Source organism: Muntiacus reevesi, chromosome 16, assembly GCF_963930625.1.
Source record: "Muntiacus reevesi chromosome 16, mMunRee1.1, whole genome shotgun sequence".
NCBI classification, from domain to species: domain Eukaryota; kingdom Metazoa; phylum Chordata; class Mammalia; order Artiodactyla; family Cervidae; genus Muntiacus; species Muntiacus reevesi.
The window spans coordinates 13,483,452-13,510,461 of NC_089264.1; the positions used below are offsets into that span (position 1 = coordinate 13,483,452).

General features: G+C 37.8%; 1 long non-coding RNA gene and 1 other non-coding gene across 2 annotated transcripts in view; both read left to right on the top strand.

Annotated features, from left to right (window-relative positions):
* The window catches only part of LOC136148082 (uncharacterized), a 428,573-nt gene that overhangs the window by 58,287 nt on the left and 343,276 nt on the right, over window positions 1-27,010 (top strand). The window lies entirely within an intron of this gene.
* Window positions 903-1,035, top strand: LOC136148156 (small nucleolar RNA SNORA76). The gene has a single exon (XR_010659452.1). It is a non-coding gene; the product is annotated as a small nucleolar RNA SNORA76 (small nucleolar RNA).

Sequence of the window (27,010 nt, forward strand, 5' to 3'; positions counted from 1 at the left end):
ATGTAATGTGGTTAATGTTTTTTGTTTTTCAGGAAACTTGCTTTAAGTAAATTATGTTTCTTAAATTATGATTGGTTTCCACTATATTCCTTCTTTTTCATCTAAGTTACTTTATGTTAAAATTATTTATAATGGTATAAATTATTTACAATGCTTATAATGTTTATGTATTATTTATAATGCATAAACCTAAATATGCAACATTTAGTTATAAGATTTAATCGTCAGGTACTCGAATGTTTTTAGAACAGTGGAACATTTAGACCTGTATAGGCATGATAAATTTTATTATGGAGAGGTCTTTGAGAAATTGTCTTTTTGGTGAGTGGGTTCTAATATGATTTTCTGATCATATTATAGTGAGGCACTGTGCTATTCAAGTAAAATCTTAAAAGTTTCTCCAGGACCTGTTAGAACATTTCAGATAGTCTTTCCTGGAGGCTGTGTATAAATTAACTCATCTCTCTCTCCATATATAAATATATATGAAATGAGTTACAATGAAATAAATAAGGGCCACTAGTGACGTTTGCCATTTCCATGCTTAAGTTTTGAGAGTCATTGCTTCATTCTCATCCCTCTTCTCTGTCACAAAACGAGTGAGCTCCATGTCAGGGCTGCTTATTCAGACTTACTTCCAAAATAAAGAGGACACTGAGCAGATCAGCAGCTCGTCAATGTGATGAGCGTAAAAGTGAGCAAGAAATAAACTTTCACTATTTAGTCCATAAGACTTAAGATCACTATTACTGCAGCACGATTTAGCCTACACTGGCTAAAACAGATGAAAATTTTAATAATGAAATAAAAATAGATGTATATACAAGTACATGCAAATTCTTCTTTTCTCAGACTTCAAAGCAGAACTCAATGTCTGAATATAAAAAATAAACTTTTCTAGTGCACTGCTTTTGATCCTCTGCCTTGCCTGCGCTCGGTGCTGGGCGTCCTGCTGCAGCGCTAGAGTCTGCACATGTGCAAAACCGCGGCCTTCCGACCCCGCGGAAGCGGCCTTTTTAACCCAGAGCACCTGGGGTCCACACACATTTAGGGTTTGGGGGCTTAACAACTCAGGCCTCAGCCTTTAAAGACAAGGTTGAAATTCCTTCAGAGACGTCGGGGATCCTGCAGCCTCCGCCGCTTAGTGTCAGGCATAGCTTGTGCCTTTCCTCTAAGTCCAATTTATCTCTTCCTAGGGATCTTTGCAAGTTCAGTTAAAAAAACCATACATGCATACGTATGTGTACATACATGTGTGCTTGCTTAGTCGCTGCAGTTGTGTCCAATTCTCTGCGACCCCATGGACTGTAGCCCGCCAGGCTCCTCTGTCCATGGGATTCTCCAGGTAAGAATATTAGAGTGGGTTGCTATGCCTGCTTCCAGGGGATCTTGCCGACCCAGGGATCTAACCCACGTCTCTTATGTCCTCTGCATTGGCAGGTGTCTTCTTTACCACCAGTGGGAAGCCCATGTACATACATACATACATACATACGTACATACATATATATATATATATATATATATAATTTTTAAAGTTAATTTAAAACATGATTGTTTCATAAAAGATTGTACAATCCAGTAGAATCTCTGTTGTGTTTCAGTATCCCTTGAAAATGCAGTTGGTTTTAAGCTGAAGTAAAACTAGTTTTGTGGGGAGGTTAACAACACTTTGAAAAACATTAGGTGTCTGCGTGCTTAGTTGTGTCAGACTCTTTGTGACCCTTTGAACTGTGGCCTTCCAGGCTCCTTTGTCCATGGAGTTTTCCAGGCCAAAACACTGGAATGGGTTGCCATTTCCTACTCCAGGGGATCATCCCCACCCAGGGATGGAACCTGCATGTTCTTTACCACTGAACCATCGGCGAATTTAATCTTGAAAGACATTACGGGAAGGAAATTGGAATTTGTATTTTATATTTTGGAATTCAATGAAACCACATGAAGTAAAGCGTAATTTATCAGTTGAAGATAGGTTCTATAATGAATAGGGAAGGTGACTGTTAATGTAAGTTTGTATCAGTAGTTTCTTATTAGAAACTAGATATGTATTTGTGACCTGTAGAATTCCATGGACTGTATAGTCCATGATGTGGCAAAGAGGTGGACACGATTGAGTGACTTTCCCTTTCACTTTTCATGTATTTGTGGAGAGAATCAAAACGCACAGTTAAGGAAAGATATTTCAAATAATGTATTATTTGATGTGTAATGACCTTGAAAAGAGAAAGTTGTGAGAATGAAGGTACACTTATGATTAATATGATAGAAGCCTTGAAGAGAGACTGATAATCATTTTGTAAGCAGTATGCCCTGCTTCATAAACTTAGAACATACTCTAATCACTTACGTACCTATCTGCCTTCTCAGTATACCACCTCCTTAATTGCCCAAGAAGCCCAGTAAATCCTTAGGGCTAAAGGGGAAGCTAGTCTTCTCAAACAAGGCATACAGGGAGAAGGAAAATTTGTTTAGCTCACTTTGCCTCCCTTGTCCAAATAGATTTACTGTTAGACTTGTCTGCACTTTTTTGCTAGATGCCTACTCATTCTGCAGGAGGGAGTCCCTATGCATACGCTTAGTTACCAGTCACTCCAGCCTAGGCACTGGTTTGAAAGACTTCAATGACACGTACGTGCATGTGAAGTCACTTTAGTCATGTCTGACTCTGCGACCCTATGGACCATAGCCCACCAGGCTCCTCTGTCCATGGGATTCTCCAGGCAAGAACCCTGGAGTGGGTTGAGCTGCCCTCATCCAGGGGATCTTTCCATTGCAGGGATCTAACCCACATCTTTTAAGTCTCCTGCATTGGTAGGCTGGTTCTTTACCACTAGTGCCGCCTATTGCATCCAATATGCTACTCCCAGAAATGGTTGAACTCCCACTCCTTGTTCAACCCTGAGCTAATAGCCTAGACTTTCCCTTCACTTAGGGATTCATAGCTCTTTACTCCTGTAAGAGCCTGGTTGGAGGCTGGTCCTGGACTTTATATGAAGTTGCTCTGCTGCTGCTGCTGCTGCTGCTAAGTCACATCAGTCGTGTCTGACTCGTAGCAACCCCATGGACTGCAGCCTACCAGGCTCCTGCATCCATGGGATTTTCCAGGCAAGAGTACTGGAGTGGGTCGCCAGTGCCTTCTCCGATATGAAGTTGCTCTACCATCTCCTAAATAACAGTTTTACTTACAAAGGGATAGAGCATCTTTCACAAATGCAGTCAAAAAGCCCAAGCTGCGTTTCATATCAGTCTCCCAGGACCTCAGGGCCCCCTAGCTGGGATTCATCCTCCAAGAAGGCAACTGTATTTTGCATCTTTTTATTGGTCGAGAAGAAAACATTAGGTTCTTGTGGCCCCTGAAGTGTTGCCTATGACATAACAGTATCAGCATTCTGATGCATGGCTTGCTGAAGGGGTGTGGGCTGAAATGCTGCCCTCTTCATATGTGGTTTGGCCGAAAGAGGTAAATCCTTTCCTCAAATACTCTCCTCTGTGGTCTGCCATTATATTCTGGCCATCTGCCCTGATGATACATTCCTGTGAATTTTTAGAGCTTTTCCTCTGCCTTTGTTCTTTGAGATTTTTAACCCACGTAGAAAAATAGCCTGAGTTATTATTCTTTAGAGAATGTTGTATGGTGATGAGTAGTATGCAGAACTGGTAAGGGTGACATATCCGAGGGCTTTGCTGGTAGGGATCCTGTCTTACTGCTTGTAAGATGTGTAAATGTTTGTTTGATTGTTGTGTAAATGTGGTTCAGAACAGGAGTTTCTGAAACTGTGTAAGACATGAGATGTGTCTTCTGTCATAGTGGCTAGGATCTTAAAAAAGTTAGAGACCGTGACCATTCTATGGAACTTGAACTTGGACTTTCTATTGTCTTTCCAAAGGATATTGCCATTTTAAATTCTGTTATCTATTTTTTTTTTTTCTTTTGCGTCTCTTGTTGAGTACCTCTTTATCTTTGAGGACCCTCCTATCGGCTTCTCAGTTTGAGGACCAATATGCACAGTTGAGATTATATTCCAATCTTTCTTATTTCTTGAAATTTAAAAATTTGACAGGTAAGTATCTGAGGAATGCTTCCAAAGGCAATCTTTGGTTTGTATGATGCTGAGTTGTTTTTTAAAGGAATGTTTTCTTTTAATTTTTGCATGCTTTTTCCTGGATTTCCTACTTTCCACAGGTTGAGTTCTTTGATTTTTTTTTCTCCATTGGGTATTTAGTGTCTCTAGTATTAAAATTTTTAGTGGATTTTAGCTATGATTTTAGCTTGGTATGCTACAGTTTTTTTTTTTTTTTTTTTAAGATTTTTTGATGTGAACCATTTTCTTAAGTCTCTATTGAATTTCTTACAATATTGTTCCTATTTTATATTTTGTTTTGTTTTGTTTTTGGCCCTGAGGTATGTGGGATTTTAGCTCCCCCATCAGGGATTGAACCTACATTGGAAGGTGTTGGCTTAACATTGGACCACCAGGGAAATCCACTACAGTTTCTTCTTAATTACTGATTCATAGTTCTGTTGTATCATTTTCCATTTTTCTGGTCTCATGCATGTTTCCTCTTCAACTTAATAATATTCACAAGTACAACAAAATTAAGACATTACTTATTGTGAACTTTAGAGTTGTAGCACCGATTTCTGGTGTCTATTTTGGGGACATAATTTATTAGTTCCCCCCCTTTCAGTCATTTGTTGCTGGCCAAGCACTCAGGACTGTTAGCCATATTCAGGACTGTTAGCCCCATTATGGAGCCTATTCAAATTTCTCCAGGCAGATGGTTATGGTCTTGAGGTCCTTGATCCCTTTAAAAGCAAGGATTTTGCAGAGACTTACACATTTCAAGGCATAACTAGTCACCTATGCCAAATAGTGACTATTCAACATAAACTGTCTAAAATAAAATCCCATGATATAAATTTAATGATTTTTGCACAATTCAGAACATGAATAACAATAAGTTAGTTTAAATAACATTTTGTTGTAAGTCGTTCAGTAACTAAGTCATGTCTGACTCTTTTGTGACCCCATGTACTGTAGCCTGCCAGGCTCCTCTGTCCATGAGACTTCCCAGGCAAGAATATTGGAGTGGTTTGCCATTTCCTTCTCCAGGGGTATCTTCCTGACCCAGGGATTGAACCTATGTCTCCTGCATCGGCAGGTAGATTCTTTACCACTGAATCACCAGTAAATAAAGCTCTATATTTCATTAAAAATGGCAAGGATTCAGAAGACTTAAGTAGAGAATTATATTTATGTATATATAATTAATGTTATTATATATTAATATATTAAAATATATAATGTATATATAATTTCCTGTAAATTTATATATAAATTTATAAATGAAAATATATAAATTTAATATATAAAATATATAAAAATAAAATTTATATATATTTGTATGTAAATATATATAAAATATATAAATATATATATATATAAGTAGATTCACAAGGAATATATATATATATATATAAATATATATATATAAGTAGATTCACAACATTTTCTTGCACTCTAACTTTATCATGTCATTTGGCCAGGTTAAACAGTTAGTAATCTGTGGCCAGGTTAAACAGTTAGTAATCAAGGCCATCCCTTGAAATATTGTAGAGGAAACCTTTTGGACTACAGTTTGCAGAGTATCCTGGACTTGTTTCTAAATTTTGACAATATCTTGTGATGACACTTTGACCTTGAGGTCTCTAGGCCCTCTAGGAACTGAGTTGAATCCACTAACCATCTGGAGTTTAAACATTTTCTCCACAAAAAATAACTTCTTTTTCAAGGTATCATCCAGTAGGAAGGAACCCCCTAAAATTATATAGTTTGGTATGGTGATTGTCATTCAAAAATTTTGGGCTGCTCTTTCCCACTAATACATCTGAAAATGCAATCAATTATTCAGTTTCATTGCCCTTCTCTAAAAATTGGATCCATTAAAAAATTGCTTATAAATGAGGGAGGTGGGAGGGGGGTTCAGGATGGGGGACACATGTAAATTCATGGCTGATTTATGTCAACGTATGGCAAAAACCACTAAATATTGTAAAGTAATTAGCCTCCAACTAATAAAAATAAATGGGAAAAAAATTAAGAAAAAAAATAAAAGGAGAAATTCCAGCCATGATATTTATAAAATTTAAAAAAATGCTTATAAAAATCAATATATTCCTATATTCCTAACACTGATATATCCAAATTACAGTTATTGTCCTCATGGAGTTGTGCACTTTTCTAATTACTTTGATTATTCTTGTGCTCAGCACAAATATATTTTCAGTGATAATAGAATCAGCCGAGAAGATTTTATTATCAGTAAACCAATTCTGTCCCAATCTAGTGACCTTTAGTTTAAGAAGTAAGAAATGAAGTTAGAGTAAATGACTATTGATTGATATTGGTCTCTAGTTTCTAGGATTCAAAGTAGAAGAAGAAGCTGAAAAAAAAAAGAAATCATTACACACTAACACATTTATCCCAAATGGATTTATAAATTAGTGTCTAAATATTTATGGGAAAATAGTCGGTAGTAAATGGTTGGGTTGTGTGAGTATTGGGCATCAAGTTATGTTCCCTCTCTTTCTATTTCAATTCAGCTTAAAAATCTCTTCACTTAAAAAAGTGATTGCCTGGAGACCTTTGAAGCCAGGGAGGATGATGAGGGGGCAAGAGGTTTATTCCCAGGGTCACACTTCATTTGCATAAGCTAGTAACCATGGGCCACTGTGGAATGTCTGTAAATAGATTTCATTACAAAAGTTCAGCTTAAAGGGACTCAAATAAATCCTCAAGCAAACATTTTATATTGCTTCAGGTTTTGCCGTAATAAAAATATTTTAGTAGCACAACATTCTATGAAGGCAGGAAATGAAATAGGAGGGTCTCCGTATCTTTTGTTGGTGTACTGTTATGAAATGTTTTAAAGAAGGCAAACACAATATTCTTATTATTTTAACAAAATCGTATACAAAACAGGATTATGTCATTCTACATGGCTGTCACAAGGTATTAAGAATAATACAAATCTCTCTCTCTCCCCCCGCCTTCTGCAGCTACCACCACCTTCCTCTCTCCTCTCCTTCCATCCTGGCATCTTGGCTTTGTCCTTTTTGAACTCTTACTCTTTCATCCTGCCAGCCTTTTTAGGTTCATTGCTATGGGATCTGTCCAACAACAGCACGCCTGGAAATACTGAATATTGCATTCTGCTCTCCAAAGGAATGTTGGTCAGAAAACATGATTTAAACCCAAATATCAGATTTAAACATTGCCTTCTTTGCAAAAGGAATGAAGGTGAAATACACTATTTTAATTCTGACACAGCAAAAAGGGAATGTTCCATTAAGAAATCATAATTAAGTTTGAACTTGAGTGAAAACAGTGAAAGACATCAATATGCCCAGTTTCTCAGACTGTAATATATGTACGTATATTAGATCACATATGCTTGTTACCTTAAAGTATGGGTAACATACTTTAAGTATAAATATGTTTTTCAAGTAGAAATATACTGCTGTAAGTGTGATTTTAATAAGATTTATTTTTAATTGAATTATACTTCCATGATTTTGCATGCTGATTTTAAGAAACTATGATAGTGCATTTCAAAGTCATGGGCCATATTCTGTATTATACCAAGATTAATATTTTGTTTACTTATATATTCATTCATTCTTTCATTGACCACTTACTAAGCAATCACTGGATGTTGGGCACTGTGCTGGGTGCTGAGCTGGCACAATGCTTAAGTTCAGGTCTCAGAAATGAAAGCAGAAATGTGAGAGGTGCACTGGAGTGATCATACACTTTAGAACTTGTCTGACTAGGTTCAAGAACTACTTAAGCTAGTTAGCTGAGCAATTTGGAATAAGACAATTCAGTTCTGTGGGTCCTAGTTTTGTTACCTGGAAAAGAGGTCAGCAAACCTATCCTGCATGGAGTTTTATGCAAAACTTAGGTAGAATGGTTGGTACTGTGTATGTCATATAGATCCTGAAAACATCATAGTTAATCTTATAATTATGGTAGTATTTCAGTAATTTAAGTAAGCAACTTGAAGTATCAGTGAACGGATGGCATTTTTAATGGTTCAAATTGAGTAGAATCAGTTCAATTCAGTCGCTCAGTCGTGTCTGACTCTTTGCACCCCATGAACCGCAGCATGCCAGACCTCCCTGTCCATCACCAACTCCTGGAGTCCACCCAAACCCATGTCCATCAAGTCGGTGAAGTCATCCAACCATCTCATCCTCTATCGTCCCCTTCTTCTGCCCTCAATCTTTCCCAGCATCAGGGTCTTTACAAATGAGTCAGTTCTCCGCATCAGGTGGCCAAAATTTTGGAGTTTCAGCTTCAACATCAGTCCTTCCAATGAACACGAAGGACTGATTTCCTTTAGGATGAACTGGTTGGATCTCCTTGCAGTCCAAGGGACTCTCAAGAGTCTTCTCCAACATCACAGTTCAAAAGCATCATTTCTTTGGCACTCAGCTTTCTTTACAGTCCAACTCTCACATGACCGCTGGAAAAACCATAGCCTTGACTAGATGGACCTTTGTTGGCAAAGTAATGTCTCTGCTTTTTAATATGCTATCTAGGTTGGTCATAACTTTCCTTCCAAGGAGTAAGCGTCTTTTAATTTCATTGCTGCAATCACCATCTGCAGTGATTTTGGAGCCCAGAAAAATAAAGTCAACCACTGTTTCCACTGTTTCCCCATCTATCTGCCATGAAGTGATGGGACCGGATGCCATGATCTTAGTTTTCTGAATGTTGAGCTTTAAGTCAACCTTTTCACTCTCCTCTTTCACTTTCAAGAGGCTTTTTAGTTCTTCCTCACTTTCTGCCATAAGGGTGGTGTCATCTGCATATCTGAGGTTATTGATATTTCTCCCAGCAGTCTTAATTCCAGCTTGTGCTTCCTCCAACCCAGCGTTTCTCATGATGTACTCTGCATGTAAGTTAAATAAGCAGGGTGACAATATACAGCCTTGACGTACTCCTTTTCCTATTGTAACCAGTCTGTTGCTCCATGTCCAGTTCTAACTGTTGCTTCCTGACCTGAATATAGGTTTCTCAGGAGGCAGGCCAGGTGGTCTGGTATGCCCATCTCTTTCAGAATTTTCCACAGTTTATTGTGATCCACACAGTCAAAGGCTTTGGGATAGTCAATAAAGCAGAAATAGATGTTTTTCCGGAACTCTCTTGCTTTTTTGATGATCCAGCGGGTGTTAGCAATTTTATCTCTGGTTCCTCTGCCTTTTCTACGTCTTAATAAAGTAGTTTTATTTGCATATTTGTGAGCACTGTGCAAAGTAAGTTTTAATGGACTTAGCCATGTTATCAGAATATAAGGACTAGTGCATCTGAAAACCATGAGGTGTAATCTGGAATTGGTATTCAGGAAGAACATCCTTAAAAGCAGTAAGACTGTTGTTAGTCTAGGGAACTATCAGACCAGGCTTTACACATAAAATGCCATAGTAGCTGTTTCATTGTACATGCTCCAAAATTTTATTTCTATTTAAAATATCCCCACATCCTCTCTCTATATATTTGATTATGAGAAGATACAAGTTATAACATAGTCCTATAACAACAAAAGGAGAGGTAAAATATAGAGCACATAGATGCTTTGTTTTTCCATGGAAATACTAGTCTTTTATAGTAATTTAATCAGATAATTTCAGTTTATGTAACTTTGTGCTTCATCATGTTTACTTTTCTAATAACTACAGTTATTCTCAGAACTGACATTACATTTCTCCCCTAGAATAGATGTGGTTAAATTGAAAAAATCCAATTGAATAAGCGAATGTAACGAGAAAATGTAATCCATTGTTATTAAAAAAGGCAGCTTACCTTTATCTGGGTGTTAAATAGTACAAATCCACGAGAGCCAGTGAATGTTTTGAAGTCAAAACGAAGGGCATTACCAAGGCTGAAGTGGATTTGTCACAGAATTATATGTATTACCTCAGAAATAGGTTATTATATCTAGGAGGGGCAGGGGGAAATATGAAGGAATAAGAGAAAGACCATTTTTATTTTCTTCATGTATATTTTCACCTGGGTGAAATAGTTCTGATTTAGATTTTTATGCAGAATTTATTTAAGGTAAAGAAAATCCGAAACAGTTTAAAAGAGCTTTACACCTAGTTTATTAAATAGGATATGTTTTCTAGAAGAAAACTTTGGATGAAGATGTCTTTGACTATCAAGAGCTCTTATAATAGCACTGTGAAGAATACCAGCAAAGACACCAGTTACTGTGGAGGATGGCGTCTGTTTTGACTGGGAACCCATCCACTTAGCCCACAGGACTCACTCTCAGCTTAGTGCTGGTGCGTGTCTTTAAAGTATTTATGAGCCATGCCTTTCTTGTTAAAAGATGTGACCACTTATACGTAATTTAAAAGTTTTTCACAGTGGTAGCAACAAATCAACATTATTTTAAGCATGAATTTCTAAATAAAGCCTTAAAATGTACTGTTTCATATGTAGTTGTAGTGCTCTTGAATTTATTTATAATGAGAATAACAAAAAAGCAGTGAGAAGCAGTACTTCACTGGATAATAGCACTTTAATATGATAGTAACCATAGCGTGGTTTGGGATAAAGTTACCTGATTAGTTGAAAGAATTCCATCATAATGTGATCTCACCTATATATTAGACCCTACGACTCAGATTTTATGGAATGACTTACAGTGTTGTGCCGGTGTTTAAATTACATGCTTTGCAGAATCAAAATTCAGATGTATTTCTTTATGTCATGGAAAGTGGTAAGCATACTGGCAATGTAGTTTTAGATAAATAGTGTTTCAAAAAGAGTTGTATATGCCTTCATAGGAGGTGACCCAGAGGAAGCTTGATTCATCTTCGTAGTTGTTTTTCTTAATACTTACTCATTCTATATCCTACTATCATTTCTTGTTTTATACGCATTAGAAAAACATTTTGTGTACCTTTCTGCTCACTCTTCTGTATGTCTCTTTCCTGGTTTCAGGATAAAAACAGGACCCACTCATGATCCAATGTTGCTTTAATTATAAGGAATTATTAATATTTTTTAATCTTTCAGGCTCTGGAACTCAATGTATGTAATGGCACTGCTGCTATAGAGTTTGAGCAGTTAAGAATGAGTAACGTGGCTCCTGTAGAATTTGTCTGTCATGCTTCCCTGTTGATGGTAGTTAGGGTCAGCAAAGTAGGAGTAGAGTGCTCAGGAACTTTGGAATCGATGGGTTATGGGGTCCCTGAACCAAGGAAGGAGATGGCTGAACGAGAGAAAGATAATAATAGTCGCTGTTAGTTTTTCACCCTAAATAGGAATCCAGCACTATGCTTCACATGCAGTACGCTAACAGTAATAGTGGAAGGCAGATGATATCTTCATAATTTCATATTTGAAGAAACTAGACTTCATGGAATTCTAGTGACTTGCCCTATTCTTCACAAATAGTGGTAGAGCTAAGATTCAAATGCATGTTTGACTCCATGGTACAAGCAGAGTTGGAAGAATGTACAAGTAGAATGAGAACGTGCAGAAGAGTGAGTAGGAGAAGAGATATTGTGATGTGAATGACAAATCCAGATGATAACTGAATTAACTGTGCAGGTTGACAGTGGTAGGGTGGTCTCAAAGGCTAATGGCAGGAAATCAGCTGTCTCAAATTGATTGGTACTCCAGGATCTGCTGGTGCACTTGTATGGTAGAGTGCAGATGGGCCCTACTGCCATGCTGAAAAGCCATGCTCACAGGACTTTAGGGGCCATTGCCTGTATGTGAATCAGTTCAGTTCAGTTCAGTCGCTCAGTCGTGTCCAACTCTTTGCAACCCCATGAATCGCAGCACGCTAGGCCTCCCTGTCCATCACCAACTCCCGGAGTTTACTCAAACCCATGTCCATCGAGTCGGTGATGCCATCCAGCCATCTCATCCTCTGTCATCCCCTTCTCCTCCTGCCCCCAATCACTCCCAGCATCAGGGTCTTTTCCAATGAGTCAACTCTTCGCATGAGGTGGCCAAAGTACTGGAGTTTCAGCTTCAGCATCAGTCCTTCCAATGAACACCCAGGACTGATCTCCTTTAGGAGGGACAGGTTGGATCTCCTTGCAGTCCAAGGGACTCTCAAGAGTCTTCTCCAACACCACAGGTCAAGCATCAATTTTTCGGTGCTCAGCTTTCTTCACAGTCCAACTCTCACATCCATACACGACCACTGGAAAAACCATAGCCTTGACTAGACAGACATTTGTTGGCAAAGTAGTATCTCTGCTTTTTAAGATGCTATCTAGTTTGGTCATAACTTTCCTTCTAAGGAGTAAGTGTCTTTTAATTTCATGGCTGCAATCACCATCTGCAGTGATTTTGGAGCCCAAAAAATAAAGTCTGACACTGTTTCCACTGTCTCCCTATCTATTTCCCATGAAGTGATGGGACCAGATGTCATGAGAATAGGTTGGCTGAATCTGAGGCTTATTTTGTTTTATAGGAATATTCAGATATAAATGACTCACAAAGTAACAGATGACTACAATTTCATTATACGAATTTAAACCAAAAAACTAACATAGAATAAAAGTGAGATTTTGTTATTTGCTCCCTCACAGAGGGATAATTATTTTTAACAATATTATGTGAGATATATAATATAATTAGTTTTTGAGCATATGTCATGTATACTTATTACTTTTTTGTTAATATTATAAGTGTCTTATTCTAAGCAGTGTTTTCAGCTTGATTTTTCATTTGGCAGTCTATCATTGAGATATTGGCAAGACTTTATCATGTTATTTTTAAGTGCTAAGGATGTACCAAACAGGTACTAGCATTTATCTGAACTATTCCCTTATAGCTAGATGCTTAAAGTGTTTTCACATTTTCATCACTGCAATTAATAAAAATAATATTATTCCAGAAATTTGCACATGTCGAAATATATCTGAAGAGTATGTATTTAGAAGGAATTGCTGGATTAAAATGAGTTTGCACTTTAACTTTTATTGTTGTTGTTTAGTCACTAAGTCATGTTCTACTTCTTTGCGGCCCCATGGACTGTGACCTGCCAAGCTCCTCTATACATGGGATTTCCCAGGCAAGACTGGAGTGGGTTGCTATTTCCTTTTACAGGGAATCTTCTCAACCCAGAGATCGAACCTGTATCTCCTGCATTGGCAGATGGATTCTCTATCACTAAGCCACCAAGGGAGCCCTTAAAATTTTATTAAATACTGCCAAATTAAATTCCTCAAATTCTTTACTGTTTTACCCTACAGCATTAAAATGTATCAGTATTTATTTTCCCACACCTTCACTAACATTGAATTAAACTTTTATCAATGTGATGGGTAAAAATTATATATTCACATGGTTTAGTTAGGCTTCCCAAGTGGCTCAGTGGTAAAGAATCTGCCTGCCAAAGTAGGAGACACAGGAGATGAGGGTTTGATCCCTGAGTCAGGAAGATCACCTGAAGTAGAAAATGGGAACCTCTCCAGTATTCTTGCCTGGAAAATTCCATGGAGAGAGGAGCCTGGTGGACTACAGTCTATGGGGTCACAAAGAGTTGGACTTGACTGAGCATGCATATGCACATGTGATTTAGTAGCTGAATGTTTGGTGAGAAATGATAAATACATCTGTACCTATGTTATTTAATTTATCCTTAACCTGACTTTCCAATCAATATATTTAAAAAGTCATTTCTCCAAAGAAGACATACAGATGGCTAACAAACACATGAAAAAATGCTCAACATCACTCATTATCAGAGAAATGCAAATCAAAACCACCGTGAGGGACCATCTCACCCTGGTCAGAATGGCTGCTATCCAAAAGTCTACAAACAATAAATGCTGGAGAGGGTGTGGAGAAAAGGGAACCCTCTTACACTGTTGGTGGGAATGCAAACTAGTACAGCCACTATGGAGAACAGTGTGGAGATTCCTTAAAAAACTGGAAATCGAACTGCCACATGACACTGCCCTTATGGCAGAAAGTGAAGAGGAACTAAAAGGCCTCTTGATGAAAATGAAAGAGGAGAGTGAAAAAGTTGGCTTAAAGCTCAACATCCAGAAAACTAAGATCATGGCATCCGGTCCCATGACTTCATGACAAATAGATGAGGAAACAGTGGAAACAGTGTCAGACTTTATTTTTTGGGGCTCCAAAATCACTGCAAATGGTGATTGCAGCCATGAAATTAAAAGACATTTACTCCTTGGAAGGAAAGTTATGACCAACCTAGATAGCATATTCAAAAGCAGAGACATTACTTTGCCAACAAAGGTCCGTCTGGTCAAGACTATGGTTTTTCCAGTGGTCATGTATGGATGTGACAGTTGGACGATGAAGAAGGCTGAGCGCTGAAGATTTGATGCTTTTGAACTGCGGTGTTGGAGAAGACTCTTGAGAGTCCCTTGGATTGCAAGGAGATCCAACCAGTTCATCCTAAAGGAGATCAGTCCTGGGTGTTCATTGGAAGGACTGATGCTGAAGTTGAAACTCCAATATTTTGGCCACCTCATGTGAAGAGTTGACTCATTGGAAAAGACCCTGATGCTGGGAGTGATTGGGGGCAGGAGGAGAAGGGGATGACAGAGGATGAGATGGCTGGATGGCATCACCAACTCAATGGACATGAGTTTGAGTAAACTCCGGGAGTTGGTGATGGACAAGGAGGCCTGGCGTGCTGCAGTTCATGGGGTTGCAAAGAGTCGGACACGACTGAAAGACTGAACTGAACTGAACTGAACTGATGACCCAGCAGTCCCACTGCTGGGCATACACATTGAAGAAACCAGAATTGAAAGAGACACATGTACCCCAGTGTTCATTGCAGCACTGTTTACCATAGCTAGGACATAAAAGCAACCTAGATGTCCATCGGCAGATGAATGGATAAGGAAGCTGTGGTACATATGCACAATGGAATATTACTCAGCCATAAAAGAAAAACACATATGAGTCAGCTCTAATGAGGTGGATGAAACTGGAGCTTATTATACAGAGTGAAGTAAACCAGAAAGAGAAACACCAATACAGTATATTAATGCATATATACAGTCCTATATGCAAGACAGCAAAAGAGACACAGATGTAAAGAGCAGACTTTTAGACTATGTGGAAGAAGGCGAGGGTGGGACAATATGAAAGGAAACCTTTGAAACATGTATATTACCATATGTAAAACAGATGATCAGTGCAAGTTTGATGCATGAAGCAGGTCACTCAAAGCTGGTGCTCTGGGACAACCCAGGGGTATGGGGTGGGGAAGGAGGTGGGAGGGAGGTTCAGGATCGTGGGACATATGTATACCCATGGCTGATTCATGGTGATGTATGGCAAAAGCCACCACTATATTGTTAAGTAATTAGCCTCCAATTAGAATAAATAAATTAATTTTAAAAAATCAGCTCAAGGTTACTTCATTAAATTTGCTATACTGATCTGCTTCAGATAGCTGATGTTACATTTAGCCATGGGTACGGGTTCTAAAATTTTACCCAGACTACTACTAGGGATTAAATGATAAAATATTTCAAAATTTTCTTTTTAGAGTGAATTATAATTTCTTTGTTAGATGATTTATGGTTAAATAAGGGATAACTGCAGAATGCACATGTCAGAGGTGATATTTGTTTCTATTGTGATATCATAAAAAATAAATATATGGTCTTTGTACCTGGTTCCTAGCACAGAGCTCTGAAAAATCCTTAGAATTTACCGCCCTTTGTATGCTAATGAGATGATACATGGGGGCAGGGTTAGATAGCTTCAGGATGGAGGCTGGTCACCACAAACACTAATCTGGCAATTAGAGGATTAGAACGTTCAGTCCTTTCTCCTAGCCTTCAGGGAGAAGAGAGGGGTTGGAGATCGAGTTTAATTACCAATGGCCAATTGATTTAATTAACTATGTCCATCTAATGAAACCTCCATAGAAATCTCTAAATAATGGGATTTGGGGAGCTTCTGTATTAGTGATAACATCCATATTTGAGAGTATAGAAAGAAGAAAAGGGGGGAAATAGATGAAAATAGGTAGAATTGGTATGTTCAATGGGGAAAGTTGGTAAATTCATAGTGAATCCCATAAAGGAATATATGACCCTGTAAAGCCTATTTGTATCTTGTAGTTTCTTCAAAATAATCTGAATAAGATTTTTAAACTTTTGAATACACTTGCAACTTTAATCAACTTTCTGACTTTTAAAATTACAAATTACACAACATAAATGTGTAAGTTTGAACATTATCAGCATTAATAATGTTATTAACCCTTTACATTTGAAATCATATTATAGTTTACAGAGTACTTTGCCATATTAATTTTTGTTTCATCTTTCTCATCACTCAACCAGGCACAGCAGATATTATAGAAAACAGAGACTTTCAGATGTTATGTGGTTTAACCAGAGTCATGAAAGATGTACTTGGTGAACCTGGGAATAGAATATTTATCTTTTTATTTTCAATCTAATGCCTCTTCCCTTTACATGGATGTATTTCTGAAAGCATTCATAAACCTATTATATGCAAAATAATGTTAGATTCTGGGGATGCTAAGAGATACAAGTTAGTCCACCATCATCGTGCAACAAGTCAGAGCCAGTAATAGAATGCAGTAAACCAGGGTTCCTCCAGTATCCTAGGTTGGAGTCCAAAAGGAGATCATTTTTAGTAATAATCATCATCTCCTTTTTTAAGTTTATTTATTTATTTGTTTTTATTTTTTGGCGGTGGTGAGTTTTCGTTGCTGCATTCTGGCTTTCTCTAGTTGCAGAGAGAGGACTACTCTTCATTGTGGTGCAGAGGCTTCTCATTGCTGTGGCTTCTCTCTTGTTGTGAAGCATGGACTGCAGGTGTTTGGATTTCAGTAATTGCAGCACGTGGGCTCCGTAGTTGTGGCTCTCAGGCTCTGGAGAATGGGCTCAGTAGTTGTGGCCCATGGGGTCAGTTGCTCTGCAGCATGTGGGGTCTTCCTGGACCAGGGGTGGAACTGGTGTACCTTGCATTATAAGGCAGATTCTTAACCACTGGACCATCAGGGAAGCCCCTGATAATTATTATTTCACTTGTTCCTTTTCTTGTCTAATAATTTTGATCATGGTCACCAGCAACTCTTCCACCATTGGTTATTGCTGAAAATCCCCAAATGGTGTCCTCCATGCGCACCCCGAACCATCTAATCAACTACCCAGAATTACTCCTTCCTTAAAACCCCAAGTTCTGTTTCTGAACTATGCTTATGCCTATTTTATCTTTTTTTAGGTAGATGTGTATTTTCTTCAGAGTCCTCTAAGTCTTTTATATAAATGTATTTCTGTTAGGATTGCTGAGGTATATTTAAATATGTTTTAATTCAAACTGGTGGAAGAAGAAAAAGATAGTGATTTTCACTTGCAGAAAAAGGTAAAAAGATAAAATGTATTGAAAAATGGCATATGGCAAATGCCAATCTAGTGATTATACCTGTCAGGATTATTTCAGTTTCAAGTGATCATAAACTTAATTTCAACTAGCAAAAATGAGATTTATTGACTCACATAATTGAAAAGATGAGGGATAGTACAGTTTCAAGTTTCACTGAGGCCAGGGATTCAAACAATGTCATCATTCCCAGTCTTCCTGCATTTTTTTCCTTTAGCTGTTTTATAATTACTTTCTATTGGTTCCATTTTTAGACAGATCATTTTCACATCATAGCAAGATGATGGGAAAGGAACTTTAAACTTAAGTGCTCACAACTCCATGTCAGTTGCATAGGACTGGAATAGCAAAATGAGACCTGAGTTATCTCAAACACACAACTACTCTCTCCTCAAAACATTTGGCAAAATTAAAGGTTATATAAAGTGAAAGACTAAAGAATCAGGATTTCTAACCCTGAGACTTCTTAAAAGCAGAGCAGAAATGATAGCAAACTCTTAGTGACAGCAAGAGAAAGAGAAAATTGGAAATAAGCATATTTGAAAGGAAAATTTCTGAGTATGTTCCAGAACTGATTAAAAAAACACAAACTCACAGACTTGAAAATCTCAGCAAATCCCAAGGAGGATAAATACAGAAATAAAACAAAGAAATAGAAACCCACCAGAACAGTATCACAGTCTTACATCTATGTGTATAAGATAGTTTTATGACATTAGTAAATATAAAACACTAACTGAAAGAAAAATGTAAATACACAAATTCACAGTCAGGGTTAGTGACTTAGCTATCCTACTAGCTAAGAAAAAAACAACAAAAAAAGAAAAATCTTAGTGGGGACAGTGCAATTAACAAATTTGACCTAATAAATATATATATAAATATATAAATAAAACTATGTATGCAACAGTGACAGAATTCACATTCTTTATCAGTGCACATGAAATATTTATCAACTTTAAAATAATCTGGACCATTAAAAGTCTCATATTTCAAAGGATTGAAGTAATTCAGAATATATTTTCTAAAAGTTAATGAAATTAATAATATAAAGGTAAAAAGGTTTCACAGTTGTCTTTAAAATACTTATAAAAGTTTGTGGGTCAGGAAAGAAATCATAATACATTTAAAAAAGTATTCAAAATTAAATGATGAAAACATAGCATATCAAAATTTATGAAATGCAGTTAAAACATAGCTTAGAAATTTAGAGCATTGAATACATACAATAGAGAATAAGAAAAGCTGAATACCAATGTTCTAATGCTTTCATGTCAATCAGGAAAAATTACAACCAATCTATAATAATTGACCAGAAATATAAGAAATAATAAAGATAAGAACCAAAATAATAAAGGAGAAAGTAAACTTAAAATCAATAGTCAAAATTCGATGGTTTGAAAATATTAACACAGTTGAAAAGCTCTTTGTATGACTAATGAAGAAAAAGAACACAGATTACCAATATTAATAATGAAAAAGGCAATATTATTGCAGACATTAAAGGCTTAAAAAAGTAATAAGAGGACATTATGAATAACTTTGATAGTTGTTATGACATGAAATGATAAATTCCTCTAAAAACACAACCAAAATTGACAGAAGAAAAAAAATATAAAATGGCTAAAATCTTGATGAGTCAATTACCTTTAGTGTAATATGCTAGGTAACTTTATTGTTTATTATTTTTGTATAGCCTTTTGCTAATCCTCAAGCATTTTTAAACTTTTCTATATCTGCTTATTCTTCATTGATTTTAGGCTTCTCACCTCAGATTTTTGTAATGGAATCCTTAATATTTAATTTTTTCTACTTTAGATCTCTTCCTGACTTGATATTTCCTAAATATTTATGGCTTCAGTAATCTTTCTAAAAGCTATGACACACCTAGACAGCATATTGAGAAATAGAGACATCACTTCACCGACAAAGGTCTATATAGTCAAAGTTATGTTTTTCCAGTAGTCGAGTATGGATGTGAGAGTTCCACCATAAAGAAGAGTGAGCACTGAAATATTAATGCTTTTGAACCGAGGTGTTGGAGAAGACTCTTGGGAGTCCCTTGGTTCGCAAGAAAATCAAACCAGTCAATCCTAAGGGAAATCAACCCTAAATATTCATTGGAAGAACTGATGCTGAAGCTGAAACTCCAATGCTTTGGCCACCTGATGTGAAGAGCTGACTCTCTGTAAAGACTCTGATGCTGAGAAAGATTGAAGACAGGAGGAGAAGGGGGCGACAGGAAGAGATGGTTGGATGGTATATCAACTCAATGGATGTGAGTTTGAGCAAACTCTGGGGGACAGTGAAGGACAGGGAAGTATGGCATGCTACAGTCCATGGGGTCGCAGAGTCAGACCTGACTGAGCAACGCAACAGCAACAAAATCTTTCCAAAGCATGATTTTCATATTGGACTACTTAGAGCTTCCCAGGTGGCTCAGTGATAAAGAATCTGCATTGCAATGCAGGAGATGTGGATTTGATCCCTGGATTGAGAATTTCCCCTGAGGAAATAAATGGCAACCCACACCAATATTCTTGCCTGGGAAATCCCATGGACAGAGGAACGTGGTGGGCTACAATGGGGGTCACAAAAGAGTCAGACATGACCTAGCAACTAAAACAGCAACATGGTCCCTAAACAGGTCTCGAACTTTTAAACTTTAAATATTTGTTTAAACCATCTTTCCTTTTTATGCATGGTGGTTCTTAATTTTGGTCCTCAGATCAGGAGTATCAGCATCACCCGGAAACTTGCTAACACCCTCCCAAACCTCATCCCAGACTTACTGGATCAGGAATTCTGAGAGTGGGAATTTCTCAGTGAAATCTTTTAAATAAAATCTCCAGGAGATTCCACTTGATCCTTATAGATACTGTAATTTAAGAAATATTCCCTGATATATAGGAAAAAAAATCTACCTTTTAAGCTTTTACTAGATGATCTAAATAGGCATTTTTAAATTTTTTTAATATGTTTATGAATTATCATGTAATTTACTATTGCTTTGACTGACTTACTAATCAGTCCTTCATATATACATCTTACCTTACTAATGGATTGTATGTTGGGCAAGATAAGGAAATACATACCCTAACACAATTATTTACACACCGCATGTTCTCCATTATGTAAATCAACCAGAATACGCAGGTGTATGTCTTTCACTGTGTCTGTAACAGATTACCACAGATTTAACAGTTTTATTTTAAAAGTTGAGGTAACACTCATTGGTTTATAACGTTATGTGTTTCATTTGTACAACATTGTAGTTTGACTTGTGTATACACTACAGCATGTTCACCCCAAAAGTTTAGTTTCTGCCACCATACTCTTGCCTCCCTTTATTTCACATTTTACCCATCCTCCTCTCCCTTTCATAGCCACTATGTTTTCTGTATCTAAGTTTGTTTTTTAGTTTAGTTTGTTTGTTTATTTAATATTGCACACATGAGTGTAGTATATGGCATTTGTCTTATTTTACTTAACATAATACCCTCAAGTTTCTGTCATGTTGCAACTGGAAATATTTTATCTTTCTACGGCTAAGTAGTATTCCACTGGACTTCCCTGGTGACTCAGATGATAAAGAATCTGCACGTGGTGTGGGAGACCCGGGTTTGATCCCTGGGTTGGGAGGAGCCCCTGGAGAATGGAATGGCTACCCACTTCAGTATTCTTGCGTGGAGAATCCCATGGACAGAGGAACCTGGTGGGCTACAGTCTATGGGGTCGCAAACAGCTGGACACAGCTGAGCAACTAACACACACACACACACACACACACAGCGTATTCCATTCCATGTCTTCATTCATTCATCTATTGATGGCACTTAGGTTATTTCCATATCTTGATTATTGTAAATAATGTGGCAATGAACATAGAAGTGAATATATATTTTTCAAATTAGTGTTTTTATATTCTTCAGGTAAATTTCTAAAAGTAGAATACCTGGATCATGTGGTAGTTCTGTTTTTAAGTTCTTGAGAAAACGCCATACATTTTTCATAGTAGTACCAGTTTACATTCTTGCCAGCAGTATGCAAAAGTTCCCTTTTCTCTACATCCTCTCCAACACTTATTATTTCTTGTCTTTTTGATAGTAGCTGTTCTAACAGGTGTGAGGTGATATATCATTATTGTTTTGATTTGCAGTTACCCAGTAATTAGTGATGTTGAAAATTTTTTATGTGCTTGTGGACATTATAAATCTTTTTTGGAGAAATATCTATTCAGATTCTCTATTTTTTAATCAGGTTTTTTTTTTTTTGTCATTGAGTTATATTAGTTCTTTATATATTTTGGATATTAACCCCTTGTCGTGTATTTGATTTATGAGTATCTTCTTGCATTTATAAGAGTCTTTTTGTTGATGGTGTCCTTTGCTATGCAGAAGCTTTTTAATTAGTAGTCCCATTTGTTTATTTTTGCTTTTGTTTCCCGTGTTTGAGGAACCACATCAAAAAATATATTGCTGAGACTGATGTCAAATAATGTGCTGCCTTTATTTTCTTCTAGGTGTTTTATGGTTTTAAGTCTTGTATTCAAGCCTTTAATTCATTTGGAGTTGATTTTTGTGTATGATATAAGATAGTGGTCTAATTTCATTCTTTTGTATTTGACTGTCCAGTTTTTCCAACACCATTTACTGAAGAGACTTTTTTCCTTTATTGTACGTTCTTGGTGCCTTTGTGGTGATTTAGTTGTATATATAAATGTGGGTTTATTTCTGAGCTCCCAGTTCTGTTCCATTGATTCATGTGCTTGCTTTTCTGCCACTGCCTTACTGTTTTGAGTACTGTAGCTTTGTACTATAATTTGAAATCAGGGAGTGTGATTCCTCTAGCCTTTTTTCCCCTCCAGATTCTTCTATGGGACCTTTGGGTTTTTTTGAGGTTCCATACAAATTTTAGGACTTTTTGTTTTATTTCTGTGATGATATCATTGGGCTTTTGATAGGGATTGTGTTAAATCTGTAGATTGCTTTAGGTAATATGGACATTTTAACAATGTTAATTTCTTGCAATCCTTAACATAGAATATTTTTCTATTTCTTTGTGTCTTCAAATTCCTTTCAATAGTGTCTCTGGTTTTCAGTGTACAGGTCTTCTATCCACTTGGTTAATTTTATTCCTGGGTACTTTATTCTTTTTGATGTGATTGTAAGTGTGATTGTTTTCCTAATTTCACTTTCTGCTAGTTTATTGTTAGTGAATAGAAGGACAAGATTTTTTAATGTTAATTTTGTACCCTGACTTTTCTGTATATGTTGATTATTTCTAATAGTTATTTTGGTGGAGTCTTTAGGGTTTTCAATATATAAAATCATGTCACCTGCAAATAGTGACAGTTTTGCTTTTTTCTTTCCAATTTGGATGCCTTTTATTCCTTCTTTTCTTGCCTAATGGCTCTGGTACTTCCAATACTGTGTTGAATAAGCGAGGTGAGAGTGGGCATCCTTATCTTGCTCCCGAGTTTAGACTGATAGCTGTGGGTGCTCACTTTTTTCATATTGTGAGTTTGTTACCAAACTGAAGTGGATATAGTTATTTTCATTCTTGTTTCCTCCTTTGACCTTTATGCTAATGATTAAGTCCTTAGTAATATATTCTGATATAGCATTACAATTTTCTGATTCTTTTTATCTCTTTAGAAGAACTTCTTTCAGTATTTCTTGTAAAGTAGATCTAGTGGTGATGTACTCTTGAAACTTTTATATGTCTGGGAATGCCTTTGTTTCTCCTTATCTGAAAAAAGTTTACAGGATAGAATATTCTTGGCTGCAAGTTTTTATCTTTCAATATTTAAAATTTGTCTTTCTGCTCTCTCCTGGCTTATAGAGTTTCTGCTGATGGCTTATAGCTTAATGGGGGTTCCTTTTAGAGAACTGTCTTTTTTTTCCTTGGCTACCTTTAAAATTCTTCCTCTGTCATTAACTTTTTGACAGTTTTTAACTTAAGGTGTCTTGGAGAAGGTATTTTTGCATTGAGAAAATTAACTGATTAGCTTCATGGACTTGTATATCCATTCCTTCCCCAGGTTTGGGAAGTTCTCAGGTATCATTTCTTTAAATAAGCACCCAGCTTCCTTTCCCCTTTCTTCTTTGGGGATATCCATTACCCTTATGTTGCCCTTTTAATGGAGTCAGATAGTTCTTATAGAGTTTTTTCATTAAAAAAAGTTTTCTGTCATCTTCTACCGGAATCCTTTGTTTAGTTCTATCTTTGAGCTTGTTAATTCTCTATTCTATATGGCCTGCCTTATTTCCAGTGCTTTCTAATGCATCCTCCACCTCATTTATTGAGTTCTTCACTCCAGAATTTCTCTTTGGTTCTATGATAGCATTTCACTCTCTTTGGAGAAGAGTTTCCTTCTTATTGATTTTATTTCTGAGCTCAGTGAACCGCTTTTCTAAGCTCACTGATTTTCATCATAATTATTGTTGTTCACTCACTCAGTCATGTCTGACTCTCTGTGACCCGATGGACTGCAGCACGCCAGGCTTTCCTGTACTTCACCAACTCTCGAAGCTTGCTCAAACCCATGTCCATTGAGTCCGTGATGCTGTCCAACCATCTCACTGTCTGTCGTCCCCTTCTCCTCCTGCCATCCATCTTTCCCAGCATCAGGATCTTTTCCAATGAGTCCACTCTTCGCATCAGGTGGCCAAACTATTGGAGCTTCAGCATCAGTCCTGCCAATAAATATTCAGGATTGATTTCCTTTAGGATGGACTGGTTTGATCTCCTTGCAGTCCAAAGGACTCTCAAGAGTCTTCTCCAACACCACAGTTCAAAAGCATCAATTCTTCGGCATTCAGCCTTCTTTATGATCCAACTCTCACATCTATACATGACTCCTGGAAACACCATAGCCTTGACTATATGGATCTTTGTTGGCAAAGTGATGTCTCTGCTTTTTAATATACTGTCTAGGTCCTTCATAATAGCTACTTTGTATTCTCTACCAGTTTGATCACAATTCTTTGTGACTTTGGTTTCTGAAGAATTGTTCTTTTCTTTTTGTGATGCTTTGTTAGTGTGGTCTTCATGGTGCTTGATGAGTTGTTCCTCTGCCAATGCATTAGAAGTAGCAAACGTCTTTCTTTTGTAGGCAAAGCATTTTAACCGGACTCAACTCAATTCAGCAGATTGGTAATTTGAAGCATTTATGTTGATTTTCAGTAGGTGGTGCTACAGCACAAGTTTTTGGCTCCTTTCACCTGCGCTGCCTCTGACTGTGTTTGAGACTCCACACTCTTCCCCCTCTAAGACCTGTCAGAGGTGTCACTGGCGGCAACATCATCACTGCTTGTGTCCTTATGATTTACTCGCCTTGAAGCTGCTGTTGTCATGCTGCTGTTGCCGGCATTACAGCTGGGGCATTGGAATGGGGGGTACCTCCTGTGTTTGGGGGTACCTGGGTCATGGGCATTGCTTCCTTGGCAGGGGGAGAAGGAGGTTGAGCGGGGGAGCTGGGGCAGTTTGTACCTCAACTGTGTATGGGGTTTTCAGGGAGCTGAGTGCTGCCTCCGTGGGTAGGGGGCTGGAGTTGTGGGCTCTGAATGGCTCGAGGGACTGGGGTTGCAGGTCCTGCTGACACCGCTGCTTGGCTCTCTGTGGTTGTGGTCGCTGCTGTGGCCAGAGGAGGCTGGTATCATGTGTGTCATCTCTGCTGCTGCTCCTGGGTCCCTGGGGCTTCAGGCTCAACCACTTTAGCTTGGAGGTTGCGATTGTGGGCTCTTCCCCTGGCTGCAGTCTCGCCTGTGGGTTCAGTCTGCCCACCTACAGATGTGCAGGTGTATGGGTGTCTCTTGGTGTCCTGGCATGTCGGGCAGAGGAACGTTTGTTGAGCTACGGATATTTTACTGGCTGTATATTGAAGACGAGAGACAAAGGGATTATCTCATACTGCCACGACACTGACATCACTCTGCCACACTTTGCAGCTTTAAATAGCACAAATGTATTGTTCCTCGGTTTCTGTAGGTCAGAAGTTCTAGTGGACCTGACTGGGTCCTCTGCTTAGGGTCTCACAGGTTGAAATTAAAGCTTTGACTGGGCTGCATTTCTCACTGGAGGCTCTGGGGAAGAATCTTCTCCAGGCTCAATCAGGTTCTTGGCTGAATTCACATTTCCTTGTGGTTGTATGACTAACATCCACATATCCTTGTTAGCCATCAGCTAGGGACAGTCTTTGTTCCTAGGGACTTCTTGTGTTCTTTCCAATCCCTTCCATGAGGTCCCTTTTAACAATGGTGAGCTGACTCCCCATTATGTTTTAAATCTCTCTGATTTCTGCAGTATCTCCTGACTGAAGCAAGAGAAGTCCTCTGCTTTTAATGACTTGTGATAAGATTGGGCCCACCTGAAAGATCCATGATAATTTCTTTTAAGGTCCATGATTTTAATTACATTTGAAAATCTTCTTTTGTCATACAAATCAACATATTGACAGATTGCAGGAGTTAGAACATGGATTTGTATTGGGGAGCCATTCTGCTTACTGTATCAGTTGATTTAATGACTATATGCACAGCACGGTAATTCAGTTGAAAATGATAAATTCTGTTTTGCATGTGTAACCCATGCACAGTCAAAGCTAAGACAAATTATACCACTATGAATTTCATTAGTAGTCAGAAGCATATATTTGTACAAGTAGAAATGAGTAATATAGGCAAAAGAAAAGACAATTTCTAGAACTTTTAGCATTTTCAATATTTTTTTTAAAAAGCCCTAGCTTATACTTTTGGAGAAGGCAATGGCACCCCACTCCAGTACTCTCACCTGGGAAATCCCATGGACGGAGGAGCCTGGTAGGCTACAGTCCATGGGGTCGCTAAGACTCGGACACGACTGAGCGACTTTACTTTCACTTTTCCTTTCATGCATTGGAAAAGGAAATGGCAACCCAGTCCAGTGTTCTTGCCTGGAGAATCCCAAGAACAAGGGAGCCTGGTGGGCTGCCGTCTATGGGGTCGTAGAGAGTCAGACACGACTGAAGCGACTTAGCAGCAGCAGCAGCTTAGACTCTAATGAAAGTGGAGACTACATTTGTGTATTTTAGTTGATACTACCTAGTATGGCTTCAAACACTGGTGGCAGTTTCTGAGTAATGATGGCTTCCTGGATGAATCATAAACTGGAATCGAGATTGCCAGGTGAAATACCAGCAACCTCAGATAATGCAGATGATATCACTCTAATGTCAGAAAGCAGCAAGGAACAAGAGCCTCGATGAAGATGAAAGAAAAGAGTGAAAAACCTGGCTTAAATCTCAGTGTTCAAAAACTGAAGATCGTGGCATCCATCACTTCATGGCAAATAGATGGAGAAACAATGGAAACAGTGACAGACTTCATTCTCTTGGGCTTCAAAATGACTGCACACAGTGACTGCAGCCAAAAAATTAAAAGATACTTGCTCCTTGGAAGAAAAGCTATGAGAAACCTAAACAGCATATTAAAAAGCAGAGACATCGCTTTGCCAACAAAAGCCCATATCATTAAAGCTATGGTTTTGCCAGTAGTCAGGTATGGATGTGAGAGTTGTACCAT